A 17,013-nucleotide genomic window follows, 5' to 3' on the forward strand; every position below is an offset into this window, starting at 1 on the left:
CCTCCTCCTCCTCCTCCTCCTCCTCCTCCTCCTCCTCCTCCTTCAGCAATCTGGGTTCCTGTTTTGCCCTTATATATAAGTGATGCTTCCTTTTGTGGATATATAAGTTTGGATCTATTTCTTCATGGGGTATTTATGTTGAAATTTAGAGTTGGACAATGTAGTTACTATAATTTCTAAATTTTCTTTCGAATGTTTAAGGATCTTTTTTGCAGCCTTCTGTACAGTTGAAATACTCTGGAAATTTGGATCTTATCTATTTTATTTTGATTCTAGGCTCCAAAACTGCTGATATATCTTTTTAATTGCCTCTATAAGGTATTTTATTTTCAGTATTTCTTCTTGAATGGATTTGTTGGGTCACAATTAAAAGAGTGACAATTTTCTATTTCAAAAGTTTACTTATCAAATATTTTATTATTCCTCATTTTCAATAACCTTTAAATTATATTAACTTTAAAAATTAAATTGTATTTATAAAGACTAGTAATAAAAATTTAGAAAATAAAATGCAGTAACACTTTTAGAATATCAAACATATAAAAAATCATAATAAACATGTGAAAAATAAGTGTAAAAAGAGGGAAATTTGGGGGTCTAAAGGTAAAATCTCATTAATATTGATGGAAACCTTGAGGCCATCTGGGTTAGTATTACTCTGACATCAGTGGTGGCCCATCATGCATGTAGAGTTCATTACAACGTTCCTTTCACAAACATTTACCAAGTCACTAAGAGTATAAGAAGTGTATCACCGAATATTTCCTGCTATCACATCTCATTCAATGAACTACTGGCAAACTCAATTTATTTTGTATGTGTACTTTAAATTCTATAATATATTGTGTTTAAAATTATTATGTTTTTAATCTAATTTAATGAAATACAAAATACATACATTCTCAATCATATCTTTCATTATAATTTAATTTGTTTATTATAGTTTTTTTTTAAAATAAGATCTTACTATGTTATCCTGGCAGAACTATGAATAAGCTCAGGGCAGTAATTCTGTCTCATATTCTTGACTGCTGGAAATACTCTTTACATAATTTTCCTTAAATTTTAGTTTAGCTTATAGTTAATTTTCACTTATTTTTTTATTTTTAATTCAGTAGTTATTTTACCCCCTTTGCAATATTGGGCATACTATTAATTTACTAACTGTACAGTGTAATTTACATCATATTCTCTACTTTTCATTTCTAAAGTATTAATTCATATATATATATATATATATATATATATATGTATGTATAATATCCTTAATGTATTTGCTTTTGTTTCAAAACTTCTCATATATGCTTGAAATAACCATTGTAACCATGTTATTTATTCTAACACTTCTGTCATTATAGTTCTCTCTGGTTAATTCCTTTTTTTCTATCAGGTTGATATGTGCTTCTTTATATGTATGACATTGTTTCTCATAACTTATTTTGTTACATCGGAATATGCATCTATTTGGATACTAATCCTCTATGCTGTTTCTAGAAAAATCTTAGTACCTTGTTTTGTTCTATGTGAATGAATATTTGCATATGCTTCTCCATATTTGGGAGAAGCAGGTGTGTGTGAACATTTGTAATCTGCTAAATGTTTCTCTGCACTCCTCAACATTAAGCTTTCACATTTTAATCCAATTCATACATGACTGCATATACCTTAAGAGTCATTCACAGATACTGGTAGTATCATCTCATGAAGCTCTTTTTCCACTCATCTTCATTTCATTGACCTTTTTTGTTTGTTTGTTTATTTTTCATGGAACTTAATCTGAACAAAATCTTAGATATCTCAAAATGTGTTTCGTGGGCCTAGAGAGCTAACTCAGGAGTTAAATTGAAAAGCATAAGATATCTGATTGTAAAAATGGGGCCTCCTATTGCAAAGCAAGAGGGAGATAAATACAGAAAAAAAGAAGGTGGAGAGTGAAATGACAGTAAAAATGTCTGAAAAAGCCAAGAAGAGACATGCTGTTACCTTCATAAAGAACATATTATTCTGCATATGGGTTAGCAATACTCCCACAAAAAGCAGAACACTACCTAGCAATATCCCCAACACTATGCAAGATAAACCCTGTTTTGATTGATATTGGTCTTTTTTTACCCCCTAGAGGTAGAAAGTAAGCCCCTTTACTGAAAAATATCATGTGCTTCAATACAAGGTTCAGTTCCTTTTATTGGAACTGGCATGATTTTCTCTTCTCTGAGGGCTATCTTTTATGGCAACAGAAAGTGCCTCCAAAACTTCCAAAATGGGAAAGGAAAAAAAGAAAAAGACAACAAAATTTCCTATCCAGCTACAAAAGCTATCATGGCATGAGAAGACTAAAGATATAATATTGACACACATACTTGCTGGTAACCAACAGCTTTTGAATTAGACTTAAAACATGCTCAACAAGAGGGAAATTTTGTCTGATTATAGAATCCTAGCCAATTACCTATGGCTAGCAAATGGTTCAATCTTTAAGTAACTTACAGCTGTTTTTTACTAAACCTGCATATTCTCTAAATACAATCTAAATATTTGTCCTTGTACCTGTGCAGCTGTAGTCCTGATTCATCATCAAGAAAACTCTTTGCAAAAGAAAGAAAACATTAAAGAAAACCACAATAAATCAAAATGAAGGCTAGTCACAATGAATACAATTAAAAAATACCTCATGAACTCAAGATTTTATTGAGGGAACATTGAAGAAGTGTGAAAAGGAAGATTGCAAGCATCAAAAAATTAAAGAGTTTTATGTAAGACTATGTCTCCTAGTAATTTCAAAAGCTTTGCACATAAAGTCTCACCAACCTGACTTTTGAAACATGTGCTGGTCAAAGAAAATGATAGGTGTGCCCATGTGGATAGGAGAAGGGCTACAAGACCTCAGACCTCCATAAAACACTACAGGAAACCAAGGAATTCTGGGTTAGGAGAAATAGTGTTTTAAGGGGAACAGCACACCAATTGGTTATACAAAATGGTCATGTAACTACTATAAATTCATGTAAGAGAGATTAATGAAAGTGGAAGTGGATTTTTTGAATGAAAGGATGTGAAAGTAAGTATATGGGATGGGTTGGAGGGAGGAAATAGAAAGAAGTGACATAATTATAATTACACACACACACACACACACACACAAACAAACAAACAAACAAGAAGTCATGTGTTTATAGCTGCTCAATTCCATTCCTTGCACCCAGATCTGAGCTCACAACCCTCTATAACTCTAGTTCCAGGATATCTGCTATCCTCTTCTGGCTCCGTCAGCTCCAGCATGCATGCTGTACATTCAGGCACATATATATTTATACATAGAAGAATTTTAGATGTATTTTGAGAAACTTGCTTTCTTTTCATTCAGTTCTACATCCTAAACTTAACATGCTTGTCTGTCAGTCTTTAGCTGACTTCCTCCAACAAGTAGTAAATGACAAAAGACCATTTGAAAGATATGTTATTGTATTTATCTTCATTTGCATAAGAAACATAGTTATATTTCATTTATAGGTGGACTCCTAAGACCTTAATATCCAGTCTGATATTTCATATCTCAAAAACAACTTTTCTAAATTTTCCCAAATTGTAATTTCCCACAACTAATATCTGGCTGAGGTATTTGGATAAAAACCACATGTGAAATCCATTTTGATACAAAAATGATAGCTGCAAGTTACTGGAAAAATATTAATTTTAAAGTATGAAATGATTCGTTCTTGCCATTAATTGATTTATTTCAGAAATATTCTTGCAATTAGTTACATGCTCACAATATTTCTTTATATGTATTTTTTTCCAGTAAAGTAATGCAAGCCTTAAAAAGAAACTGTACCATTGTAGACTGATCTTATTTTATTTTGTATTTTACATGACTTTGAAACTGCAGGGAAAATGAAGTTACAAGATGAACAGTGCTCTACATAGAGGAGGCACCTTGATTCTCAGCAGGTTCTTTCTGCAGAAAATTCAACATCCATTTATTTCCTTGTCTATTAACAGCTGATTCTCTTGTGTCAAGATTCAACTATATAACTCTACAACCACATATTACTAAATGGACAGATTTGTAGAAACTTAGTTTAAAATATCAAAATAAATTACAACTTTTGTAATATATAACTATATTATTGTTTTCAGAATCAATTTCTATCAATGCTTGGAAACTGTATACTTGATTAAATGAGAATAAAAGTTTAGTTAGTTTAGTTAATCACTTAAAAAATCTTATGTGAACATTGATGGTAATATCTCAAAAATTATGTGGGGAAATAGCAATGAATAATGTTGTAAAGAATTATTTAGGAAATAACTAGTAATTTTTCATACATTGTTACTTTAAAAGAGAATTTTACCTAAGAATATACTTTTCAGAGTCTTTCACAAAAGTTGAATTTTTAAATAAAGTGAAGGAATGCAATATTTTGCATTCCTATACCCAATACCCTATACCCAATCTTGCCGCTAGAACACATGTCTTTCTTAAAGTAAACAGATGAGTTATCAGTCTAAGGACTGTGAAGGATGTAGGTGCAGGGACTGGAATTGAGCAGCTGTAAACACATTTTGTTGTTGTTGTTGGTGGTGGTGGTGGTGGTGGTGCTGGTGCTGGTGTGTGTGTCTGTGTGTGTGTCTGTGTATGTGTCTGTGTAAAATAAGCATGTGGCTTCCACAGAGATTAAAGATGGGATTCTAAAAGCAAGTTGTCATTCCTCTTTATCTCCATCTTTTCAATAAGTTCAGTCTCAGAGGTAGACATTGCTGAAAATACTTCCTTGCTCACTTGCTCTAGAGGTTCCCTTTAAAGGCTAGGTGAATATCAGAATGCTGCCCTTTGTTTTTCTTTTGATATTGCTGTGTACTGTGTTATTGCACACAGACTGCTTTGAAGCTGTGTTATGTGCTGTTTTCTTGCAGCTTGTATCCCCTTCTAGTCCTGCTTCCTTTGACTTTTTATACTTTTTTTTAATTCATTTCTTTATTGGAATAATTCCTTAGAGTCCCTGTCTGAAAAGAGATTACTTAACTGCTACTTTGTGAAAGTCACAAATAAAATCAATTCAAGAATTTGAGCTTCCTTGGAGCCAAGTGCTAAAAACTTCCATAATCTTACAGTTTTGGCAGTCAGTTTCACAGACCCTAGAGGATACACTAAGGTAATGAAATTACAAGAAACATTGACTGGAATATCAGAAAAGGGAACTGATATCAATTTCATAAATTGTAGCTGCATTGATTTTTGTTGCACACAACATACTTCAAGGGTAGAAAAACTATGGTTCTACAATAATGCTTTAACAATTATACAGTCTGAGTGAGATTCCTGGAATATATGTGGCTAGAGCTTATGTATTTTACTGAATTCAGTATCAAACAGTAGAAGAATCAGTAAAGCTTGGTTATTAAAGTTTTAACTCATAAATATGTGGATTAGTTTACCAAATAAGGCTGCTATTATAAGTTCCATGATTTTATTAAAAAATTATAACATATATATTTGTCACATCTTAATAATGAGCCACAAGGCATAACCTTTGAGCACTGTGTTATTATACTATTACAAGGGGTCACAAAATATGAACATAATTGATAGCTATAATTTTAATGTGCAAAATGTATAAAATAACTCTTCAACATCACTGTTCAGTAGAAAAATGCTGGCCAAGGAAGATGAACTAATTAATGAAGTATTTCTTTATAACTTTGCAGTATCTACAGAGACTGAAACTGTAGTCAGACAGAGAAGAAAAAGAATAATGGAGTAGGAAATAAAGAATGGGTAGATAGATAGTTAGATCAAGGAGCACATGATAAGGTAGGAGAGGAAGAAGAAGTGATGGGAGTAAAACATCCAGAGAAAAATATATCTTGTCTGTGTGAAATATGGTGAACTGGTTAAAAAAAAACCTGAATACAATTCTGGAAGGGAATATATATATTCCTCAAATATATAGAAATTAAAATGCACCATGCTCTTGAAACTTAGCCCACAAATGAGCTGATACTTCTGTGCAGCCTATATTCATAGGGGCATATACAAAGCATAAGATGCTAGGCTTACATAATATCCTTTAAAAATAAGGATGGTTGCTCATTCCATGTATCCATGCCTCTCCTGAGTGGAACCATCTATAGTAAATATATTAAACATTAAAATACATAACCTCTGAAACAAGAGGCTATAGTGTTCTGGAGGTATTCATTGGCAGAAATCAAAGGCTACACACTATAATCAGTACTGATAGAAAAGAAGCTCATAAATAAAGCTTTGGAAGTGAAAGAGATCTAAAAGGGCATGACTATAGTTTATATGTATGTACTCTACAAGAGTATGCAGACTATAAGATGAGACAAACAAGTGATTTTCATAAAAATCATATTTCTTATAAATAATAAAATGATATTTACAGTAATAATTGGCTAGTATGTACAAAATACAGAAAGTCTGGTATCCTGTCATGTACTTAACAGATCCACATAGACATTTGCCAAGTGTGTTTCTCTTCTGTGGTCCAACATAGATGCTTTCAAATGATCTTCTAATAAGATCTATTAATAAAGAGATTTTGTTTTCTCTTTCTGTGTAAATATTATAAAACTCAACATCCCTGTGTACCATACATGATCATTATAGAGAAGACCAAATAATGACCCCATAATAATTACAAATAAACAGCTTACTTGCTTGTCATATTACAAAGAACAGAATTCTGCAGATACTGCTTTTCTAAAGTCCACCATGAGGACTCCATAAAACAACAATTTGGTTTTCATTTTTTGCCACAACACATACTTCATTTATTTCTCCCAGAGGATATGTTTAGATGGTTACTGGATACTCATAGCATCCATATAGCCTAAATGTTATAAAAAACTCTATAAAACTTTAATGACAAATAGCAGATTGCTTCAAGAGACTATTTGTTTCTAAAGCATTCCCTTGGGTCAACAGTGTCCCATCATCACTTAACCTACAGTTTCAGTAATTTAAAATGTTGAGAGTTTTTAACTTAAGGCTGCAATTGCAGGGAATCCACACAGTCATGGAGGGTTAATTTGCCTGATTAAATTCCTCACTGATAACCATTATATCATTTGCATTGGAAAATAAATGTAAACATAACTGTTTATAGGTCAAAGAATCAAGGGGTCTATTGAAAAGGTGGTTGAAAAGGAGAGGAAAGCTTAAATGGTTGGAACTGCATTGAATCATATTTGTCTAAGCCAATTGCAACTTGCGAAGAATCCAGTCTTCTCTATAACATGAAATAGAGATTTTCTATGTCTACATCATAAGAAGTGCACAAATTCTTGTCTGATCACCATTCTGCACAAACATGGAAGGAACTAAATCCCTGATAAAAAGGAATTACTGGTAAGACTGGAAGTATTTTACTGCTATTGAGCCAGAGAAGTAGTACTTGGGATTTCATTTATACACATTGACTTAGTTCAAACAAATATCAAAATTTTTTCAAATATGACATAATTGAATTATCTAATTTGATGCTATACATGGTGACTAAAAATCAACAGTGAATTACAGAGACTAGTACTTTTTTGACTAGAATCTTAAATACCATATGAATCTTCCTCTGTTAAATAGAATAACAATTTCATCCAGTTGATACATTTTCTTAGATTATATGTTCATTATTTTACCAATGAGCACTGCTTTATCAAACAGAAGAAAAATCATTCCCATTCCTGGTGGTAGGCATAAATCATCGTATTTTTGTACATGAATCTTAAGATTTGTAAGCTCTTTGATTTTATTTTTATGCTTATTTTGGTAAATTGTGTACTTATACATAAAGTTATAAAATCCTTTTTGTTTGCCATTGGAGTCTGTCTAGAAACCCTTTTATGTTTTTTCTACTTTCTATTTCTAATTTTTATGGATTTTTCTAATAGGATTTACAAAGGAATAACTTATATTAAATATTTTGTTCTTAACTATACAATATGATTGTTTTAACAAATAAATGGAATCATGCAGCCCCTAAGATATCACATATTTTGTAAATAGCATGCATAAAATATCCTTAAGCTTTGTGGCAGGTGATACCCTGGGACTGCACCATGTCCGGAATTATTCTTTCATAAATGTTGCAATGCAAAGTTTATATTTACTATTAGACGTCTTTCAATTGCCAGTATATATTTGTTTCAGTTCCTTACTAGTTTAAGTCAGTCTCATTATTATACATAGCATTCGGTGGAGAAAATTGGAGAAAGTTGTTTACTAGGAATTTCTCACAGACTCTTGAGTGCTTCTGATATTCAGAAATTCCAAATAAAGCCCCATAGAACACAGATATTTGTATTTTCTACTTGAGTAAATAGCTACAAATAAGCCTGTAATTTTTGTAATGCTTATAAAGAGTATTCAGCATGTTCCAAAGTGGTTTCATACTGCTGACTTATTATCTATTTATGAGTGTTCCAGATATTTTAGTGTTTGCAAAAATAAGGTATATGTGCATCCATTTTTTTTTCTGCTTTTGTCTATAGATGTAATGGGACTGTTTGAAGCTCATACCTTGATTTTTTTCCTCATGATAACCTCTAACCTGAAATCATAACCTAAGTAAAATCCTTTTCTCATAAGTGGAATTTGTCAGGGTAATCTATCACAACAGCAGAAAAAAAAAACAGAAAAAACACAGATTTTTAAATCTCTTTTCTATTTTATATTCCAAGTATCATATGCAAGAAATTCTTGCTTAAGAAAAATGAAAAATATTTTTGTGATACTTAGTTTCAAACATTAGTGATTTACATCAAGCTTTGAAGTACATGAATATTTTGGAATTTCACTTTTTTAATTGTATTCATCAGCAAATTTTTGCCTAAGGCTCAGAATCCAAAAAAACATAAAGTGAACAGTATAAACTTTGTCTCTTACTCAAGTTTAACCCTACTAATTCATATTTCAAAATTGCCTCTTTCTATTATCAATTTATTTAATCTTTCTTCCCTGTGATAGATAAAATGCTAAACAATATTGACATTATTATGATACAGAAGCATCCATGATTTAGACTGAAGTCAAGACTCTATAAAGAGAAGCCTTGATCCTGACCCTTCCTTATCCTGCCCCCTGGACTTATATTACAGACATGTATCACTATGTGTGTCCCAGCCTTAGAATTTTTTTTTTGAAGATCAAGTAAATATATAGAAGCATTTTCAATGACTGTGCCTGGAACATAGCAGAGTTTGAAACCAAATAGCCAAATTCTGAAATTCACACATTTTAAAAATTCTTTTAGATATTATAGAACCACATACACAAATGTATAGCAGTGGAGGAAAAAATGGAATACACAAATAAAATGGAAGAACTACATAAATGCCTGCTGATATAGATAAAGTAGTATTGTATATGGAAACTAACAAGCTTAATCCTCACTTGATTTTATATCATCAACTCACTATTTTGGCTGTGACATTCAGTGAATATAGAGCCACAGGTAAGAAATTCCACACCTACTATAATTTCTTAATTTGGGTATGAGGATGGTCTTTTAACTTTAGGGACAAAGTTAGACCTGAGTTTTCACAGCTGTGCTTTTCCTAGCTAAATGGTTGTTCTTTACTTCTTAGGTTATAGAGTTTTATTGTTTTAATTATGTGGTTACGATAATGTTTTATTCAGTTAGAGGATCATTGATGGTGTTTTAACTAAATTTAAATCTAAGATTATGGTAGATCTATTTATAGTTCTCTCCTTACCCTCCATTCCTTCTTTTACGGCTGATTGTCTGATAATTGGTGCATTGCAGTAAGCATTACAAGACTTTACATAGGCATGGCCAATCTTGCCGTGTTTTCCAAACAATCCAAAACCTTGTACTTCCAGTTGTGAAACAGAGAAGGGCTGGAATATAATATATTAATTTGCATACTTTGTCAGGAAGCATTAATGACGTTGGAATTAAACTAGTGATAAATTGCAGAAACTCACTGTTAGTACACAACATGATTTTTGTTTTGTTTTTGTAATATTCTGAAGATTCATTTGTATTTATTCCCCATCCCTGTCTCTGCTATCAAGTGATCCTTCTCCATTTCTTTCCATTTTCTTTTTCCTCAGAATTAATTTCAATTAGTACTAATCCGTTAAGCCCTTCTCTAGTAGTACTCTGTGCTCTTATTTGTCAGATCACTAATCTTACTATTTTCAGTATTATGATCTGATGGTCATATGAGGTGAGTTTTTGTTCAAGGTTAAAGCTCTCAATAACTTTCCATCTCCTTTCCTATAGCAGAAGCAGGGGGAGAAAAATATGTGTATTGGAGTACATTAAATTCAGCCAGTTTGATTTTCAGGTATTTTTTATTTATATCAAAGATGTATCTATATGTTTTCTTTCTTTAACAGATTTTGATGAGGGGAAATACGGAAGCATTGTAGTATGGAACATAGTTGAAGTTTCTTGTCTTCAGGCCCCTCTTAGTAATTTTCTTTATTTTGTTTTAGAAAAAAAATCCAAGATGAGGGACCTGAACAGAAGTGTTTCTCCCTAGCCCTACCAGGTGAAGCCTGGTAAGCTTTCAAGTGACCTTAAAATTAAGAACAAATATATAATTAGACTGTCTCAATTTTTTAAATAATATTTTCCTAAAACAAATCTTTTAAGGATTTTGTAGATTTTCTTTGATCAATGCTAATGTTTCTCCAAAAATTCTCTCCCTCTATCTTTCACAAATTTTACTGCATGGCCTACTAATTTTCTTGCCTAAAAGTGTCCCTTTTTATCTTATATTTATGCCTCTGTATATAATATGTTTTTTATATATAAACTTTTTATATTTATTACTTCTCTCAAGCAATATAATTTGATATGCCTTGGAATGTTTTCTTCATGTCAAAAAACATAACTCATTTATTATATGAATATGAGTCTAATTCACACAAATTTAGTATAAATTGCATTTATGATAATGCTTCAGGCTGTTGAAGAGTTGAAAGTAAATTAGATTTTGGAGCAAAATCATACAATAACAGAGGCAGTGAAATATCCCTATATAATCTCCATTCTTGCTGCATGACTTATTAAATATATTATGAGAAAAAATTTTCTTCTTGATTAATTTAGTTACTTGTAGAATGTTTTCTCGATTCGCTGCATTACCAAATTTCACATTATATATTAAACTATTGATTATTTGTAAATACCTTTATTTATTTTAGACTATTAACTGAATTCAAGTTCTGTGACAGGTCTTAAATTGTGTGATAGTGAAGTCAGAGCAGACAAAACTAACCAGAGTCTTAAATTCACATACATATATACTAAGGTGTAAAAATTCTTCAAGAAAGTAGTTTATCCAATTGATTCTGTGATCAAATTATCCATATAAGGCTATGGAGAGTTAAATCAGATAACTAAATAGTGAGATCAGAAGAATATCTGCCATTAGATAAAGATGACAGAAAAATCCTGATAAGGCAGAAGCATTTGAGAATAGAAGAAAGGTGTGAGAATGAGTCAATAAATGGTTCCAGTAATAAGATTTAGGTGAAGGGGTGGGGGTTCTCACAATAGGAGAATTTGATGCATGGTAGTATTTTAAAGCACCCTACTAATGAGTGAATATCATTGACTGAGTAAAGGGTAGATAATTGTATCCCTAATTCTATATCAGAATAGTAAAAACTCAAATATCAGAACTTCCACAAAATTTACATCAAAAGAATTGCTATATTTGGGTTGGAATATATTTCAAAACAAGCCTGCGATATTTGTAGCAATAATTACAGAAAAAAGCACCAAAATAAATTATAATAAATTATTTCTACAGAGTATAATAGCTAGAAAATAAATTGTTTGAAATAATTTTTATTAAAAAAATTATTTTTCATGCAAACATTGTTACTTCCTTGCTTGCCTTTCTCTGACCATCTAGCTGTGATGGCTTCAGTACTAAAACCTGTACATACTACCTGCACCAAGCGTTTTTTTACACCTTCATGAAATACTTTGAAATTTTAGAATGAGCAAAGAATATCCTTTCCATTTCTCTTTGATATGTATATTTCCATATGATAGATGATATCATTGTATTTCTTTATTTATCTGTTGAAAAAATGGAGGACAATATATGTTAATTTATAACAAAATGACAGAACTTTCCCATGTGACTAACAGTAATCTCCAGTCATAATGGCTAGCTCATTAACATATATTTCTATTAATTCATATAACCAAATTAATAAAACTGGAAATATTTATTTAATATATTATTCAATATATTAGTGGAATCTTTGCATAATCTTGCTATTAATAATGTCTGAACAAATGTATTTTTATGAGAATCAACAGTTTCAAATGCAATTATACTATTTCATTACATGGTCTTCATGAGACAGGTATGACAGATGTTAAAATGACAACTGCACAAATTATTGCACATATGTAATACTAAGTACCATCCTACAGCAATGAAATAGTAGACATATCAAAATTAATTTCTTTTCTTTTGTCGTTTTAGACAGTATGTGACCAGACTTAATTTTCAGTTTTGCATTGTAAAATACAAAACTTATAAATATATATGCAATAAATAAGTTTCACCATGAAGTGTAATTCCAGCCCCCTGAATTTTACTCTTTAAACAAATATTTTCAGTTATTATTAAGACATAATATTCTATCATATGTTTGGACCCCATTCTGTAATACAGCATTTTAGAATATTTATAACATGTCTAACTAAATTACTCAGTACGATCCAGCTTCACAGCTTTTGCCTGAATTCATTATTGACCTAGTCTAATAAATAATCCAGCATAGGCATAAGGTCATAATACTAGGAGCTGTTGGGGAACCATAAGACTGTGTCATGATGCAGTATAATTTAGACACTCTTAAACGTTAAGTGGTTTCATTGTTTGGGATGGAGTGAGCACCAGTGTAAAGTATTGAGCTGTACACAAACAAATGCAGAGTTCTGCCAATGACATCTGTGTCATTTTTCATAGGAAGAATAACAAAACTTCTTAAAATTCAAGGAAGTAAATGCATAAGCATGACTACAGTCCATATAATTTGAAGGAAGTTCAGGCCCTAGAGCGCTACTGCAGCCTCCCTTCCATGGACATTTTCTGTTGACATGTTTAACTCATACTTGTATCTATGAAAAAAATTTTTTGGTTAAAATAAAAATATGATTGGATATTTCTGAGATGAAAGTGCAAAATAGAATATAAATGTTACTTTACAATCAGATTGTTACTCCACAGGTAATATTGGTAAAACAGTGAACAACTCTAAAAAGACACATTTAAAGGATAAATTCTATTTCTTTAATTCCTCTGTCATGTATTATGTCTCGACTGCAGTGTCCCCTCCCTCAATTCCCCTAGTCTCTCCTACCCATCTTCTTTTATTCCAAAATCGACCCCTCCCTCCACCTCCACTCATAAAATAGAAGACCTCTTAGATATGTCAACCAAGCAAAGCATAACAAATAACAATAAGAGCAGAAACATCAAAGCATGGCAACCCAGTAGAAGAAAAGAAGTCCCAGCAAAAGGCAAAGGATTCTGGGACAGTAATCACTCTTTTCACTGTTAGGATTCCCACATAAACACCAAGGTATTTATCATAACATCTATTCAGGGGCTCTAGGACAAACCCTACAAGCTCCCTGAGCTCAGCTGGTTCCCATAATTACCACTCAGTTGCTTCTGTGTGCTATGTTCTCTTGTTGTTGTGTCTGTCCCTCAACACTTTTGATTAATATCTCAGTTTTAGTATAAAATTGTGCATTTAACCTGTGAAGGGATTGTTTTGGTTTTTCCATTTTCTGTAATTTTGCTGTATGGAAAAAATAGTGAGACAGTATGAAAGGATCATTTATTAACTCTTCACACTGAATAAGCATTAATGTATTCAAATTTATACTGTCTGAGAACTTTTAATATTAGGAAGACTCAATAGATTTCTGGTTATATAAAAACAGAAAAATTGTACTAAGTGGTATATAAAAGGCTTCCATATAAACACACTGATATTAATAGCAATACAACAATGTTTTTAATTCAAAACATTAAAAACTTTACTGATGTTGAACCAATAAAATATGAAAGGTATTTTCATTCTGTCTTTTAAATGGCGACAGAGGAAGGTTTGTATGGTTTGGGGCAATCTGAGGAAACTGATAGCCTCGGGTCTTGTTTCTTTTTTATTATTACTATTTTAGCTACCTTTTTATTCATAGTTGGTTCTCTTGCCATTGACTCAAGTCTCTGATACTCTTTACGTTGAATTTAAGGTTCTGTTTGTTTGATAGAATTACTTACACCTAGCTGAAGGTCATCAGTTGATGAGGCTTCAATGTGCATCACAGTATACCATGTCCTGAAAAAACATTTGCACATCACATAGAAACAGATTTTTTTCTTTCATAAGACCAATGAGTAGAGGGGATTACTGTTCACTGCTTACTAACTCATTTTGGTTTTGCAGAGGACCTAAGTTTAGTTCCCAAAACTCATATTAGAACCTGCACTAACAGAAAGACATGCTTAAATACATAATTCAAAATTCATGTTTAAGAAAATGCATGTGTAACATTATTGACTGTGAAGCAAGGGTGATGTTCCAAATGCCTGTGTTAACTGTCAGTGAGTGAAGGATTGTGCAGGCAATGTGACTGCTTTGTCGGATGTCTGCACAATTTATTTTCTAGCACTGTGCCAGCTAAACTTTTTTTTTTTTACTAACTTTCATGTTTTCTCATCAGAGCCTGCCACGTTAAGATATATCTTAGACATGTTGAAAAGGCATAGATTAAAAATATGTTGGGGAAATACATGTTATTTTACTGTTCATCAGTTTTGGTTGAGGTATAAGATCATAAATAGAAGGAAGATGCTTAACTTTGGATGTATCTGAAGCTAAAAGCATCTCTTATAGTGTGCATGAGGAATTGCATTAGAATTTGGAAAATGCCTTCAAAGAGGTGAAATGCAGGCACTCACCCAGATTAGTCTTCCAGATTTTAACAACTGATGTTCAGTTTCCAGAATATCAAACTATATTTGGTTTAGTATAATGATGCAGAAATTATATCAACTATCAAGGTTAATGCTATCTTAAAAAATATGTCTGCATTTTATTGCACTTTCAGTTTTAGTCTTAACTGTATCATTCACTATTTTATATAAAGGACTTAATTCCACATCTAAAAGGAATCATGTAAAAAAAAACTCATAGCAAGATTTTAGCATGGTATGATTTACAATAATTTCTAGATGGAAAATATTCTGATGAGATTCTGCTACTTAAGAACACCTGTCTTTCTATACACACACACACACACATGCGCACACACACACTGCATACAAACACACACTGCACACACATACATAATCTTCACATAAATACATATTCACACACATAAATGCACTTATATATACTCACACACCTGTAAACAAATATGACTTTATACATTTGTAGCTGCAACTATCACTCCAAACCAGGATGATGGTGATGCTTCAATTAAATATCTATCTACATGCAAACTTCATTAATCATGATGTCATACAAATTTTATTCCTATTACATTAGCATTGTTAATACACCCTTGCTAACCCACAATATTGTGCTATAATTGCCATCCTTATTTTATTGCTGATGAAACTGAGGACCAAATAAATTATTTATGTGTAATTATATTATCTCCCTAAATAGGTTGCAAATTTCTTCAAGGCAATAAACAAGATTTTCTACTTTGTTAGGGTTTCTTTTTCAAATAATTATTATTTATTGTCCTTCTGAGTTCATAAAGAGAACACCAAATCTTTTCCAAAAAATAAGGAAAGTATTGATTAACTTGAGTCTACAGTTTCTGGATCTTTAAGCATGGCATTGATGAATATTGCATTTAATTTTTTTTCTTTTTTCTTTTCTTTTTCTTTCTTTTTTTTTTAAGTCACCTGGATATGGCAAAGCTTACTTGAGAAATTTACACCATTAGTTTTGCCTATAGTCATGAATGTGACAAAATGTATTAAAGGATGATTGATGCAGTATTGTTTGGTCTACTGCAGGCAGGGTTATTCATAAGCATATTGGCATGGGTTGTGGTAGAAAGTGAGTTGAGCTAGTCAGTAGGCAGCATACATGAGGGTTTCTGAGGAAGAACATGCTTGTGTTGTTGCTTTGACATTCTTTAAGGATGATCTGTAATCCAGAAGATGAAATAAATTACTGCATTAAATTGCCTGCAGACAGGGTATTTTGTCCAAGCAATAGAGGAATAAACTAGAACATCCTGTTATCAGTTAATATGGAAATTAGCCATATTGTAAGGATAAGGAAATTATGAAGGAATTTGTCTTAAAAATATAAAGTAGCCAGTTCAGTATGCAGCATATCTTATTCTAGGTTCGGTACTCATTTGAAGATACAAACATAACTAATTGAATCAATGCATATGAAAACTCTATTGATGGGATCACACATCTATGTCTGATAGTAAAAGGTATATCTATATAAGAGACAGCATAAAATAATAAACATCATCTTTGGAACATTCCCATCCAAACTAAGTAAGCATAATTCTTAGCTACATTCTAAATCTCATTCTTATACCTACAGCCAAGTGTGTCTATCACTCACCATCAACAAACAAACAATGAAACCCAAATACTTCTCTTTACAGAACACAGACACCATTAGGTAAAACTGTAACTACACAAAATCAATAGAACAATGTACTACAAAGAAGAGAACCTCAATGAATATGTCTACATCATACCTTTTCTGTCTATGGCTCAGAGTAATATTACAGAAGAAGGATCAGAAAGTTACAGAAAGTTGAAATACTAAAGATACCTGCTATAAAACAATATTTCATAGAAATATATGGACAAATAATTTCTGAACAAGTACAATATCAAAAGACACACTGATGAAGAAATGAAGAAAAACCCACATGTCCCACTGCAAGATAGGGAGAGGGAGAGGGAGAGGGAGAGGGAGAGGGAGAGCGAGAGGGA

The sequence above is a fragment of the Grammomys surdaster genome, unplaced genomic scaffold, assembly GCF_004785775.1.
Source record: "Grammomys surdaster isolate TR1022 unplaced genomic scaffold, NIH_TR_1.0 126298, whole genome shotgun sequence".
Lineage (NCBI taxonomy): Eukaryota > Metazoa > Chordata > Mammalia > Rodentia > Muridae > Grammomys > Grammomys surdaster.